Here is a 10,995-nt window from a genome sequence, read left to right on the forward strand (position 1 = left end):
CCTTATCAAATGCCCTGCAGAAGTCTATAAAGACTACATCCACGGCATGGCCCTGCTGAACCATGTCGGCCCACATCTCCTCGGCAGACAGCAAGTTCGTCAGGCAGGAATATCCCTTCCGAAAACCATGCTGAATATCACTCAATAGATGGTGCCTAGTTAGGTAATCCTCCAGCTGCTCACAAACGATCCTCTCCATTAGCTTGACAATAATGCTTGTCAAGCTAACCGGTCTATAGTTCACCGGTTAGCTTCTCTCACCTTTTTTGAAAACTGGGCAAATCACAGCTTCCCGCCAGACCTTAGGTAAGGCAGTGGAATTGAACGATGCCGCCAGAGGAACGCACAGTTCAGATGCCAATTCCTTCAGGAGTTTAGGATGGAATCCTGGGGTGTCATCATCACCCAAGAGAACTGGAATAGAGTCCACTCTGCCCCCATGTGCTTTAAAGTATGAGAAAAGGGTGCCTCCTTAGCCTTATCCCTCATGGCCTCCTTAGCCTTATCCCTCATTAGCCTTCCATATATTTGGTCACTGTATCCGACCACCATTCCTTAGTCTCATCAGGTTGCATCTAAACAGCAACACCGCATGGTTGCTGGATTTTAGCAGTTGCCCATAGGACATATCACTGATAAAATCTGATTTAGCAAACACCAGATCTAAAATCGACGGTGATTGTTCACTCATAAACCTAGTTGGTTTGTCGACAAATTACCTCAATGGACTTTCGAGTGTGAATTCGAGAAGCCTATTCGCAAAGGCGCTAGACCCTGGGGAAGTTGTCAGAGCCCTCCAGCATATCTCAGGAGAATTAAAGTCCGCTGGAATCAAACACCTATTCAATGTGTGCAACCTCAAAGAATCGAAGCCAGCAGTGTCCAGGCTATCGGGACTTTTGTAGAAGACCACAATGCTGATACTGTTGGGATGAAAAATAGCAGTCAAGGCCACTGCTTGAACTGTATTGTTAGCACACACATACGTAACGACCCTACTCATGTCAATGTCAGATTTAACGTAGATAGCTACTCCTCCTCCATGACGTGGGACTGGTCTGTCAGCTCTAAATAAAGAATAGTTAGGTAAGATCACCTCATTATCCTGAATACGGGATGTGAGCCACATTTTAAACACTGCAATGACATCTGGTTTGAAGTCATCTACCAGTTGATCCAATTCGTGCATCTTATTACCTATGCTACGTACGTTCTTAAGAACTACTTTAAGTAGTCATCTACCACGATACTCGGGTTGTGCATCACCAATATCGGCTGTGACAGGGTGGTAGTGAACTGCCGGCAAACCACCCAAAAACCCACAAGGGTAAGGCCTTGTTCACCCATGGCACAAACGTGCCCTCAGATCTTTGAGTGTCTTTGCACGTTTTTGTAAGGTAGACTCGAACCCAGGTCAGCTAGGTGATGACACCGACAGCCTACTTGGTGAGCAACCACACTCTAATGATAGTGGGCCCGTGTGCAGAACAGTTAGATTGTGGAACAGGTAAAACAAGAAAAGTAAATAACAAAGGGGTGTTGAACCCCGGCCGCTTTGTTACAAGGCAGACAAAGACCCGCTAGACTGCCGCAGTTGAAGGGTATATCACCCTTCAAAGGAATGGAGGATGACAAAACTAGAGGAAAAACTAAACACCACGCCAAGCTTGGGAAAAGGGAGAACCAAGGATGCCACGGGATGAAAGGCAGCCCTGATGCACTGGGGGAAACCAAACTAAAGCTTCCCAAACAAACCAAGAAAACAGGGAGGAACTGTAATGGCTAAGGGGAGTTTTGGGAGAGAGACAGATTTAAGAGGGAAAACTGGAGGGGGGAGGGGACGTGTAAAAACACGGACACCTTCGCTGGGCAGAAGTAAGGTGTAGCACAACAGCTCACAGGCCTCAATACCCGAAGTTACCAGCTAGGAGCTTGGCTCAGAACTTTGGCAAAGATCCAGCACTGAGTGACTGGGTCACTAGGTCTAGCCCAGCTGTTGGGCGTTAAGCCTGTTTAGTGATGTGCCTAACTCGGCCTGGTACCGACCCTTACAGTTTTAATCTGTCAGCGAGAGGTAAATCCTCTTGCAGACTGATGTCAGAGCCCTTCAGCTTGAAGGCAAATCATAGAAGTGATTTGCGTTCATCAGGACTCGAGAGAACTACGCTGAGCAGTCTCGGTTTGGACTCCTCAGCCTTTGGCAGTGTTACCAAGCCTGGTAAGTTTACAAACTGTGACCCCTGGGTGACCTGCAGGCAGTATCTTACTGACGCAAGCCTTAAACCACAGTAGATCATCCATCATTCTGTTCTTCGGGCAGGACAAGGATGACTCACAAATGTTGCGACATATTATACTACAATCAGTGTATTGATCTCCTCTTCTAGGTGTATTGACTGCCCGGCTAAAACCAGAATTCAAGCCCACTTTTGTTGTCTTAGAACCAGTAAACACAGCAACTTTCGAATTCTCTAATGAAATAAGATCGCCAGAAGCAGCAGGGATGGGATTATTAATGATCTCTTCAGTGCTCATATTGTCTAGATCATGTGTGCGGTACGATAGGAATAGCGACGAGTTTGGGTTTTCTAACTGGTCATTTCGTCTTAGTCTCTAGACCGCTAGTTGTGACCAGTGGACAGTCCTCATCCATATCTGAACCAGATTGGGGTTGACTGATGTCAGGTATCCAACCATTATTAGCCAAAGGAAGTACCAAGTCTTGAACGTCCAAATCTACCGGAACTATTGTTCCTACTGGACAGGCCTCATTCTCTACACTATTTGCCCGCCTAGAGTTGCTAGAGATTAAATCTGTCAACACGGATAACTTGTCGTCCATCAACTGCAAACGTGCAGACAGTCCCTCTAACGCATCCAAACGTGCTAGTACTGCTTCTAACGAAGCGGACGATAAACCAGATCCATAGGTATCAAATCTAGAACAACAATCCGCACAGTTAAACACCTGCCCGGGTGAGCTCGATGAACATACTGATCGCTCTTCAGTTCCGTACACTACTTGTGGAACCACTGATCACAGCGGTCACACTGCATGCCCCCTGACGTTGTAATAACAACGTTGTAGTAACTCGAGGCATCCTGGCCTACCACACTTAATCAGTGTGCCAGATGATTCTGCCTTCGATTGGGTACTACTTCTTGCCAAGGTCATAGTATAATATCAAGAGCTAATAGCTAATATGTGGTTGGAAAAATCCCACATATAACATGCACAAGTCTTAAACAAAGGTTGCCAATAAAGCCTCCAGAGTCACTTGCTGTGCATTTCTGGCCGCATATGGGCCCTCTCTGTTGGAAAACCTTGGTTCAGTACAAGCTGTACGAAGTCCACCACAGATCAACTTTTAGCTGGCTAACTAGCTAGCAGCCAGTAACTTGACCATCTTGTCACGATAACATTCACTGTTTTTAATCCATTCAATTAAAATCTCTTTGATTTGTGCGTGGAACAAATGTCTGATATATCCGTGTAAAGAGAGCAAATGCAGAGTTCGACCAGAGCAGTTCCAGCTGTTCCAGGGGTCCTAGTTAGCCTAGCTAGGTCACTCGAGTCTTCCCTCCTGCCCCACTCGAGTCCCAAGTAGGGCAGAAATTAAGAATTAAAGATTAAGAATTACATTTGTGAAACTCAGAGAAGCATACTATATAGCCTAAGGTACCAGGACAGCCCACACCAACCCCAATTATTGAGTTCAGTTGTTTCAACCACACCCATTGCTAACAAGTGTATAAAATATCAACTGTAGGTGCTAAAATGGACAATTTGTTTGGCCACGAAATGGTAGATCATGCAAACTCGTAGAATCATAACCATCACTGGAATCAACATTGGGCAAGAATTGTCAATTGGAAGCATTTGGAAATCGTTTTCCATAGCCAAGAAGCTGCACACAAGCTTAAGATCACCATGTGTAACGCCAAGCATCAGCTGGAGTGGTGTAAAGCATGCCACCACTGGACTCTGGAGCAGTGGAAACGTGCTCTCTGGAGTGATGAATCACAGGCTGTCTGGAAATATGATAAAAGAATCTGGGTTGAGCAGATGCCAAAAGAACACTAGCTCTGGGAATGCTAAGTGCCAACAGTAAAGTTTGGGTGAGGGATAATGGTCTGGGCATGGTTTTGAGGGTTTTGGTTAGGCACATACTTGTCATCCTTCAGGAATGAACTGGTAGTTGCTTTCCATTGATCAGTATTACATTAGCGTGTCACTGGATCATATGCACGCACAGCAAATGCCTTTTACTTCACTGGTTTCACAGACTGACTCATATGTCACCAACCAGCTAACTGCAGAAAGTCTGCTCTTTAATCACTCGTTAGTTAGTATGTCTGCAACAGTGTGAAAATACCATAAAGAAAAACAACTTCAGTTCTCAGTGGTCAGCCCATCTCTTCCTTTCAAAGAGTAGGAAATAAATGACTTAATGACTACCAGCCTGTTGCACTCACCCCAGTTGTCATGAAGTGCTTGGAGTGGCTGACCATGGCTCATATTAAGAACTCCAGCCCACCTACATTAAACCCACACCAGCATGCCTACAGGCAAACCACTCCACTGAGGATGCCATAACCTCTGTTATTGACTTCAGCTCAGTATTCAAAATCATACCTAAGAAGCTAGTCAGCAAATGCCACTCACTAGGACTAAGCCCATCACTCTGCAACTGGGTTCTAGATTTCCTACATAACAAGCTAACAGAGCATTAATAATAATACATGCATGAGTGCATTAACAATAATGCCTGACTATTATTCTGCAGTGGATCAATAGCTGGTCTATTTTCCCCCAGCCCTTTGTTCTTTGTCTATTCTCTATTGTCCTGGGGTTAATAGCTCATTGGATATTGTACAGAAAAGTTAATTGTAGTGTTAGCAAGGTCTGTCTACATATTGTCTGTCTGCATGATTATCTACTTCTGTTCTGTTAAAAGTAGAAGTGTACCCTGAGGTAACTATGCTACCTTTATCTTTTGCAACATCTGTGATGAGAAGAAATGACAGTAAGGCTGACTTAGAAAGATGAATTTCATGCTTTGTGCACACTGTGCCTGACTTAAGTACTGCAAACAGGTGCCAAGTTTGGCGAGTAAAATGTTAATTTATATAACAGATTTTCAGATCAAATTGGTCAGATCTGTGCTATTTTTTAGTCTCCTATTTAGTCATCTTACAGCCAGCTGACACCATGCTTGGAAGTATGACCTCTGCACACAACATTTTGCCAACACTTTGCTGTATGTCAAAACCTCTACCTGCGAGGTCAATGTCTCCTAGCAACAAACCATCAACAAAACCACTGGACTATATGTTTGTCATTTGTATGGCCTCCCAACCCTTTTGGTAGGATAATACCTACCATTTTGGTAGGACAAATAAATCCCTTGGATCAAATATTTCATAGTGTGATTGTGTTTTAACTGAAAAAAAACATTTGGACACATTCATATTGGATGGTTTCTCTGTGAAAATCTCAAACAGTCAATAATCACTGCTAGTCTGTGTCCAAATGCCTCCACAAACTGGTAGAATAAGAACATCTACTGCAGGGGGCAGAGCCTTTTCCTATAAAGTTCCCACACTATGGAATAACCTTCTTGTAAATGTTCGAGACTCAGACACAGCCTCAATATTTAAGGCTAGGCTGAAAACCTATCTGTACAGTCAGGTATTTTATTAACTACTTCCCATCTTAGGTAAAGTTCAAGTTCAAGTTCAAGGTGTAGATCTTGGGGTCCATGGGCATTGAGTTATGGTAAACTGGAACTATGATGCTGTCACTACACCTCTCTTTAGTCACTCAACTTTGTTGACTGAGAGCAGCAGAGTGCTTTGTTCCAGGGTGCCCTCATGCCTGTGTTTCCTTCTGGCTCTATCCTTTTAGCTGTATTGCCATAGCTAGATCTGCTGGAGTCCATATTTGCACATTATAGTTCCCTAATTTACACACCCTCGTACCTGGACATGCCTAATGATCTATTCTCTTTCTGCCAAAGTACACCTACACCTGATCTCATGATGTAACTCAGCCTTAACCCGTCTCAGCTGCCTTGGCTTCTCCCACCACCCCCTGATGTCCCCTGCTGTAACCCATCACAACTCCACCCCAGCCAACTACTTCACCATTGCCCTTGATGGACATTCTATTGCAGGACATTCTATTGGGTTTTGGACACGTGCACACCATTGGGACAAGACTAGGACCTCTAGAAAACAGAATTAGACATTAACTGCTTATTTTTTCATTATTTATATATTTTTCTCTTAAAACTGTTACTATTGTGGTGACCGTTGTCAGCCAGCGGAGTCTTGGATCCTCTCAAGGTTTCTTCCTCATGCTCTAGGAAATTTTTTCTTGCCACTGTCACCCTTGGCTCGCTCACTGGGAGCTTGGAGATGGACATTTGTAAAGTTGCTTTGTGAAAACATCTGTTGTAAAAAGCACTATATAAATACATTTGATTGGAATTTTGTATGTAGTATCTCTATCTGGACATACAACCGCCTGCAGATGGTGTGTCCCAGGTGTAGGGATGGCACCCAGGCAGGGTCAGTTTCCATCATCTCCTATGACGACTGACCTACAATGACATGAAAGGGGTGTCTTTTACCTAGCTACATACCATTTGACGACTCTACGATATTTCAGTGTCTTAGCAAGACCAACTGTCCCGTCTTTGCTGCCCTCCTTGGTTGTCTTTACTAGCGTGGTTTACGTTAATCCAAAACGTTAACGCAAGCTATTTAATGGAGAGAAAAACAGCATATTTAGTATTGATTTTTAAACAACAAAAACTCTTAGTAAAAGCTAATATGGACTCATAATATGGCCATTAGACATTACTTATAAGTAATTTGTAGAGATGCCTGGTGGTTGACTTTCTGAGTCTGAATGACTGAGCAAAGACGAGGGGGCGGGGTAAAGCAAATCAGTGTCTAACCCCTAGATATCTGTGGTACCGCCATGCAAAAATGAGCACACTGGCGGGAATGGGAAATGGGGCTTGAGCACTCAGGAAAGTAGGTAGAGTAGGTGTCGCCTGCTGATTTATTCGAATAAGTTCGATGGTATTGACAGTTATAACAATTCACATTATATTTAAAATGAATTACACACGTAGTTATATTATAAAGCGAAGATCATTTGATGTTTTAGATCGGAGACGTTCCCTGGTTAAAGGGCAAAGGAAAGAAGCACTGATCTGCTGAATTCTGCTAGCTTTGTAACCTATCTCACTTTTGCCTGGAAGGTCATTTATGCATCTGCGGTCGTTTGCTTCCTTTTAGCCGACTGACCATATGAACCTCTGAACGTTCACAGGATACTTTTTAAAAATCTTTATTTAACAAGAAAATCTTAATTATTCCAGCATCGTGAAAACATCGTGGCATTATAAAGTCGAGGCACGCCATTTTACTTTTGAAGTATATCGGCGTTTTGAACAGTTGTTCACCGATTAGCTAGCTAGCTGACGCTACGTAGCTATCTTAGCGTAGCTCCCCGGCTAAGTGTTAATTCCACAAGAGCAGTTACGGTGGTAGACTGTACCGGACAGCCCGTGCGTGTGATCAGTAGACTGCACCGGACAGCCCTTGTGTGATCGGGATTTTAAACGTAAGAGCTCTTTATTTAGCTAGCAGTATTCGAGGCCTGTATGAATAAACATCGGTCACTAACTAGCTCGGTGGCTAGTTGCATATTATTGATCCAATTTTACGTAATTTCGAGAGCTAAATATGCCATTTTCATTAAAATACCGCTGCTGAAATGCATTTACAGTTTGGCGTTTCAAACTTGCACTAAATCCAGCTAGTTAACTAGTTTACTGTCAAGTTAGCTAAGCTCGTGAACCTCAATGGTTAGCATAAAAACTAAAGGCTCAACTATTAGCTGCTTAGCTAAAGGGTTAGCATGTGGGTCCTCGTGCTGCGGCGGGTGGGGGATGGGCGGTTGTGTTTCCTCACAGCGGACGGGAACGTTGACAGTTAGCTTAGCAGACCAACCCAACAGTTAGTCAAAAGCTATTCATTTAGCCAGCTAACAGCTAGATAGCTAGGCTAACTTTCCAGAGCCGGCTTTGTTAGTAAGCTAACTAGCTTAGCATTTTTGTGACCCTTTTTTAATTAACATCGTACCGTCGTGGTTGCTAAACATTTACGGTTCAGTAATTAGTAAAGAAGTCAGATATAATCAAATGTTAGCTAGAACGATGTAGTTAGCTAACAGTGTCGCTAGCTAAGTTAACTAGCTAACCTATCTAGTTTGCTAGGTGCATCGGTGTCTACCTAACATTAGTTCGCTTTCCCAGTTGGTTGTAAAATTGTTCATATATTGAAACCGCTAGCTAGCATGGCTACCTAACGTATCTAGCTAGTTTGGCTAACTAATGCATTTTAAAACTGATCGGATCAATTCTAGCAACAGCAAAAAATATTTTGTAAGCAAGTGACATATCTAACCTACCTGTTTCGCATCAGCGTTTTACTGGCTGCAATGCAGCTGTTATGTTAATTGTTGTTTGTCTCGTTGATAAATCTGGTCTACAATGCACTTTATTTGGGTATGTTTAGAAATAGTCGTCAAATAAGCGCAAGGAAGTATTTATCGCTTCTTTTCTGAAGTATAATGCTTGTGCAACTGCTATGGTTTACTTAACATCTAACTAACCGTCCCTTTCAATTTAAGATGTATATGACAGATGGCGAATAATTGCTCCAACCTAATTTGAGTGTTTAAATTATTTTCTCAGGCTAGATAATCATGTTAAACAGAATAAAATTAAATCGTCTCAGTGTTTACATACAAAAGTATATGATCTAGAATTAGTTGCGTTTTTATTTGAGGTTTCTGACTAGTAAATTGATGTGCAGTGTCACGCTTTTAAGAAGTGAAAGCGGCTGTATGATTCGCGCATACGCTGTTCCGACCCACTCGTGCTGGCGCGCGCGCGTGTGTAAATATGTATAAAAATATGTATATGTTCAGCGTTTTTAATGCTGCGGCTACTGCAGGAGAGATGCTATGACGTATGTCTGATCCTTGAGGATCGAATGATGTCTGGCATTTCGTTCTCAAAGCCCTCTTGTATTTTACGTGGTGTAGTTTGCTTATTTTGTGTACACCCGAGTCTTGTATGCTTTATGTAACAATGCAATAGGAGCTTTTTAAAAAAAAAAAAAACAGTTTATCACGGTACCATTTTATTGAAAATTGTATATAGACTTTTGGCTAAGGTATTCATTGTTGATTTGCTAGTTTTTGGTTTGTTTGTTTTTTTGTTTTGTTTTTGAAGATGTAAAGCGGGTGGGTAACATCCATAACTTGGTGTTTTTTTTCCCCTCCTAATCAGGCTGAAGAACTTTGTGTTCCCATGGATAGCAAGGTTGTAAGCATCTAATCGACACTTGATCTCATGGTAAGTTCTAGATTTGATACAGTTTTATCTTAGGCTCACTCCGTGTCTGACCTCTTCTCAGGTGATAGTGTTGTCTGGAACCAAGAGTCTTTGATGGTGTTGCACTAGGCAACACGATTGTGATACTGGGTTTTTTGCTGTCATGGGCCAGAGACTACCTCTTTTTCGTTGATCTGTTCATTTGCCATGTAGGTCTCCGAAAGAATTGTTTATTTTTACTTCAGAAAAGCTGTACAGCTCTGTTTTTGCCTGCTTGCCATAAGATTTAATCATTTTTTGTAATAGTTATGCTAACAACTGCTTATCTTAAGGTTTGAGTGTGCTTGAAGGTAGATTTCTATTTACATTTTTGGCATTTAGCTGATGCTTTTATCCGAAGCGACTTACAACTAGGTCTGAATACAATTTGAGCAATTGAGGGTTAAAGGCCTTGCTCGGGACCCAAAAGTGGCAACTTGCCAGTGGTGGGGCTTGAATTGGCAACCTTCCAATTACAGTTTGAGTACCTTACCACTGAGCTATCATGGCCCCAGGTAGATGGTGCTTGAAGCCTCTTTGCAGGACTTCATTGTTTTATTAGGTTATTCCCAATGTCTAATGTGCTAATGCACTAAATCTCAGGGTCAAAAAAGAAAAGATAACATTTTGATACTCTGCTAATTACTGTTTGGTCTAGGCTGGCTGAATGGTTAATCCAAAACAGCTTGTAACATGATCACTAGTCTTTCTCCTGCTGTCTGCATGAAGGTAGAAATGTTTTGCATGTTAGACTACAATGATGTGGTAACTGTATCAGTCACTGTAAATGAATATCCCCTCCCCATATGATAAACAGCCTGTTTCTAACAAAATCTCAAGATTTTGGCTTGGGAAGCACTACTACATAACAAACATACTTCTCTTATGTTTTCTATTGTTAGATTAATAATAATATTTCACAGCTTCTGCTGTAAGTGTAATTTACCCTAGTCTCACTACAAGCATTTCAATGTTTGATGTCCGACATGCTATGACGCATTAAATGACGTATGATGCATTTAAAGACTTTGACTTTGATTTTAGTGCTGTAGGCCAGGGCATAATGTGCAGCTTCCACCACTGTACTGTAATTCCACATGCAAACAAATTACTTGACTTGGCTCAGGGCCACCAAGGAAAGGTACAAGATCCTTCTTTTATTCTTTCATCTCTTTACTCTGAAGTTTTCTTTGGCTGAGCATAACAGCCAAAGGAGGCCACATATCAGTGTAAAGATGTTTTAAACACACAAAGCAACAAACAGCAGCAAAGCACATGGGGTTGAAGGGGTTTGGCTGGTTTATAATTTCATATCACACACATTGATATGGTGTTACTTATGTCATCTCTAAGTTTGCTACATGTGTAGATCATTTTAAAGTTTTTTCACAAAATGTATTGCAGTTTGTCTTGGTGGTCTTTTGTGCGTTGTGGCACTGATGCATCAGTATTGCAGAGGGCAGGGTTGTGATCCCAATTACCACATGACACATTGTGCGGCAGTGGTTGTCTTGCAGTAAGTTAATAAGTCCAGCCA

General features: G+C 42.2%; 1 protein-coding gene across 2 annotated transcripts in view; it reads left to right on the forward strand.

Annotated features, from left to right (window-relative positions):
• Positions 1 to 7,010: 7,010 nt before the first annotated feature.
• tbl1xr1b (tbl1x receptor 1b) overlaps positions 7,011 to 10,995 on the forward strand; it is a 14,762-nt gene continuing 10,777 nt past the window's right edge. The window contains exons 1-2 of one of the 2 annotated variants that reach the window (XM_035536421.1): positions 7,011 to 7,044; positions 9,375 to 9,440. The gene's annotated coding sequence lies outside the window, so the exon portion shown is untranslated. Of the gene's footprint in view, positions 7,045 to 7,302; positions 7,640 to 9,374; positions 9,441 to 10,995 lie in introns of those variants that run through there. The other variant, XM_026998372.2, reaches the window with a different exon arrangement.

The sequence above is a fragment of the Electrophorus electricus genome, chromosome 18 (assembly GCF_013358815.1).
Source record: "Electrophorus electricus isolate fEleEle1 chromosome 18, fEleEle1.pri, whole genome shotgun sequence".
Lineage (NCBI taxonomy): Eukaryota > Metazoa > Chordata > Actinopteri > Gymnotiformes > Gymnotidae > Electrophorus > Electrophorus electricus.